Genomic DNA, 5,078 nt, shown 5'->3' with positions numbered 1-5,078 from the left:
TGTGTGTGTGTGTGTGTGTGTGTGTGTGTGTGTGTGTGTGTGTGTGTGTGTGTGTGTGTGTGTGTGTGTGTGTGTGTGTCTTTCTGTTTCTGTTTGTCACCCACCACTGCTTGACAACCAATGTTTACATTCCCATATACAAGTGGTTCGGCAAAATAAATGCGAAACTTAGAATAAATACGAAACTTAAGAAACAATTAATACTGGAATCGATTCTTCCACTAAAAATGTAAAATTCTCAAGGCCGTGCCCCAGCATGGCTGCAATCCAATGACTGAAATAAGTAAAAGATAGAAAATGTATATATTTCGATTTCTTTTTGGTGTACTTTTCCTATGCAGATGAACTTTTATGGTTCTTTTCCTACAAAAAGCAATATATACCGTTCGGTTTTTTCTCTAATCTCCATCTACTTCCGTTAGAAAATCGGAGATGTGTATCTCAGAGTAACGAAAATGAAGTTTTATCCGTGCATTGTTCACTGTGAACCTTTCGTATTTTGAATTCTCGTGCTTTTATGCTGTCTTTCCTTCAAATTCTATTTCTTGTAGGGTTAAATTTATTTTGGAACTTCTTGGTTTCTTAGTTTATGGTAGCTTTGTTGAATATATTGGGTCATCCCATAAATAATGCAGCCTTTTACACTCCCTTTATTTTTCAAAATCAAGATAACAAAGTTCGTTTTTAATCTAAAATATACTCTCCATTTTCTTCTATGCTCTTCCATATATCTGGTAGACTTCCAAAATTCACTTGTCCATGACGAAAAATACTCATCCAGTACTGTTCTGACTTCGTCTACAGAATTCATATTTTTCCTGTCCAAATGATTTTGAAGACTGCGGAATAAATGATAATCAGATGGGACAATGTCCGGCGAATATTGTGGGTTGGGCATCGTTTCCCATTCAAACTGCTCCAGCCTTTGGAATGTCATCAACGCTGTATGTGGCCGAGCATTATCCTGATGGAAGAACATCTTTCGTCTTGAAACCAAAGATGGTCGTTTTCCTTCTAGCGCTGACTTAAGTCGCTCAAACTGCTCGCAGTTGCTCTCTTTTGTTATCGTTTGGTTTGAGTTTAAAAGTTCAGAGTGGACTAAACCTTTCATGTCCCACCAAACAGATAAAAACACCTTACGTGCGTGAAGACCTTCTTTAGCGTGAGGTGCTGATGTTTCTCCTTTCCCTACCCACCGTCTTTAGCGCTTGACATTTTTACAGAGAACCCATTTCTCGTCACCAGTCACTATTCGGTCCCAAAAGATTTATTCGTGAGATGTGACAGCAAAGAAGAGAACACATTCACTCTCTGCGCACGATTAGACTCGGAAAGTTTGTGAGCAACCCATTGACCCAATTTACTGACTTTTCCGATGGCACGCAGGTGTCGCTGAATGGTTGAATGACCAAATCCAAGCTTCTCCTCTGTATTTTCTCAGCAGTTACGATGGGATTTTGTTCCACTAGGGTTTGTAGGTCGTCCTCGTCGAGCTTTATAGATCTTCTAGGACGAGGGTCGTCTTCTTGGATGTGGTTTCCGGCTCGGAATTTCTGGAACCACCGTTGACACTGGCCTACGTTTATTTCCGATCCACTTATACTGCATTTGAATTCCTCGCACTTTCTGTTGTGTCATTATCTTTATTGAACTTATAAAGCAAAATATGCCGAATATGCTCCTTTGTCTCTTCTGCCATTATAGCTTTGAAAAAAATAACTGTTAAAATCGAACTGCAGACTTCAAAACTTGCTCTAAGAATAGGTACAAGGTAAAATTACCACCTGCTTTTGTAGCAAGTTGATGCAAATAGTTTATCCCATCCCCTCCGACTTTTAGTTTATGCAATTGAAAAAACCGCATTATTTATGGGATGACCCAATATCATACCATACATTGATATTGCTGCGTGTTTGTCCTTCATAGGGACTGTAATTTTGGTAAGAGTTATAATTGCTTAGGGATTGTTACTTAATGTATGTATGTATACATATATATGTATACACACACACACACACACACACACACACACACACACACACACACACATATATATATATATATATATATATATATATATATATATATATATATATATATATATATATATATATATATATATATATACGTATACATATATATGGGTGCTTATATATGTGAATGTCTATATACATTCATAAATATGTGTGTCTATGTTTGTGTCTGTACTAAGGGCGGTGGAAGTTAGGATAGTTTAGTCTAGAGTAGATGGCGCTCACGAGTCATAGTGAAGACAATTCATCTAGGAAACGGTATTCTCTGAAATAAATGCCTTTCAGCGAGGAATTGCAAACTTTTGCACAGAAAATGATAATGACATGATCTTATAGGTTCGTCTGTGGGCGACTGTTAATAACATTAACAACAACAACAACAACAACAACAACAACAGCATTAATATTAATGATAATAATAATAATTATTATTATTTCTTTTATTAGCCACAGGGTCATCAATGAGGGGAACATCACAAGAACAGACAATAACTTGTGTAGGGATTTACATAAAGGATGGGCAGAAAGAAATGGAAAAGACGGTGAAATGTGATAAAAGTATACATTGTGTACAAAGTTATGTGATAACATGAATGAAGCAGTCCTCCTGATACAGGAGAAACCCCAACTAGAGCCAATCAAGGAACCCCAGAGATTCAGGATTACCCTGACTGCGAAGGGTACGAGCTCTCTCTCCTGCTCCCCGTACTACATGCGCATACTTAGAGTAAGGCCATTCATTCTCATCATTTTTTCCACAGGCACCCATCTTTTCACAAAATCACTGGGTGCTAGCACTTCCCTCTCCACCCTCAATTTCCTTTCCAAGGGGAACTTAAAAAAGTCGATGAGAGTTTCACTGAAGAGGAAGGTGTCTTTCCTCAATTCTGTCAGCCTCTGCCACAGGGGCATTATGACAGGGGCATCGCAAGGACAGTCTACAATTTGTGTAGGGGTTTATATTATATAAAAGATGAGGCAAAACCAAGAGAGAAGACAATGAAAGGAGATTAAAATATACATCGTATGTAAACACACAAATGATGCTGTCCTCCTGATGAAGAGAAACCTCCAACTAGGGACAAATCGAGAAGCCCCAGAGATCCCTGCTGTTCGCCAATCTACGGGCGCATGCCTAGATGGGGTTTCTTCCCCTCATTCACCTACTCCTTGAAAAACTCAATGGGAGGGAGAATTTCTCTTTCCCCCACCACTTTCTTTTCCAAATGGAACTTTAAAATGTCGATGAGATCTTGACCGAAAAAGAAAGTGTCTTTCCTCAATACTTTAAGCCTCGTTCACGACATAACCTCTTTCGTCGTATGTGTGTATGTGCCTATGTGTATGTGTGTGTGTCTATGTGTGCCTACGTGTGTGTGTAAAACTAACTAAATAAGGGAGGAATTATGCACTCCTTTAACTATGGTGCATCGGCTGACGCATGACTAACGTCATAAGGAAAGGCACGAAGATCGTAACTTCCTAGCTATCCCGCATCTTCCTTCACGTCACCAATTTCTCCAAAAATATATGGTTTTGTTCCACACTCTAAAGAAAACATTAATTACTTGGTGAACATAACACTAAAAGGGTTTTTTTGTTGTCTTAAATTACTTTTTTTGTTGTTGATGTTTACTTAACTGGAAATATTTTGGTGTATTATAAACATTTCGAAATCTCGAATTTCAATAAAATTTTTAGCAATGTTAAAAATTGCATTTATTTCTATAATTGCTTTTCTTGCTTTGTGAAAAATGATAAATAATAACAAAACGAATTTACTGTTAACGTTTCCACAACTCATCACTTGTCACAAAACTGAGATCAACCAAAAAATTTTATCTGAGTTGAATGTTTTATTTCTGTTCCGAATTTAATTTTAATTTTTATTTGATTATTTAGAATTTTTCGTGTACAAAAAATTTGATGTGCGAGATTTGACACTGATATTGGCATAGAAATAATATTATTGAATTTAGAAAAATAACTATTCCAGAATAATATCGTCTTAGTACGTGGGTGGATTGTTATAGCCATATTACAATTAATTACGTAACATAACATACAGTCTGAGAATTAATTAATTGTATATAACAATGTGAATCTATAATTTAATTAACTATTTCGCATTTCTGTTGTTAATGCATGGAATGAATTTTCTTTGTAGTGATTGAATCAAGGTGAAGGACTTTGCTATATTGTACTTTGTATGCTACGTATATGGTTTCAAATTTCGGCAAAATGGCTAACAATTGGAGAGGAAAGAGGTAGCCGAATACAGCGATCCTAGTATTTGACTTACTTAGGACTGTCATGAGCACTGGGATTCTTAAACTGAGCGTATAAGTAACTGAGATCACAACACTCCCGTCTTTGAGTGGGTCACCGGTCCGTCGCAGGGCTAACTTCCCAGCTATTGCTTGAACTCATTTACAGCTAAGTCGACTGGGGCATCGTGAATGCAACATCGTGAATGCAACACCTTAGCCGCTAGGTCACGCGCCTAGTGCTTGACAGGTACTTTATTTCATCAAGCTGACCTCGGTGGTATTTGAACTCAGTATGTAGAGCCAAAAACAGAAATGTCACTAAGTTTTTTCTCCAACGTGCTAACGATTCTACCAGGTCGCTGCTTTGCCATCAGTGTATATGATAAATATATCAAACAAGGCAGTGAACCAGCAAAGTTGTTAGGGAGTAGAAAACATTGCGAAAGGTATATTAATGCAATGTTATTACCAGTTCGAATATGATAGTGGCAAATTCGAACTTGTAAACAAGCCATTCACCGTGTTTTGTCATGGAGAAAATTTCTCGCTGTAGACAAATGGTGTAAATACACCTAAATCAGCTCGCTGCGCCACCAATTCAGACTGTGAGATGCAAGCATTTCGGAGTGGTTATCTCCTCTTCAGTCACAGAAACTGAACGGTGGTGCTGCATACTGCATGTTATTAAGGTAGATTAAGGCATATTAGTCCTGACTTTGTATTCTCGGTTCTAATCCTCCTCGGGTCAACTTTACCTACTTTACCTTACGTCTTC

Source organism: Octopus bimaculoides, chromosome 4 (assembly GCF_001194135.2).
Source record: "Octopus bimaculoides isolate UCB-OBI-ISO-001 chromosome 4, ASM119413v2, whole genome shotgun sequence".
Classification (NCBI taxonomy): Eukaryota; Metazoa; Mollusca; class Cephalopoda; order Octopoda; family Octopodidae; genus Octopus; species Octopus bimaculoides.
The sequence above is the reverse complement of the archived record's forward strand: the minus strand, read 5'-3'. Positions refer to the sequence as shown.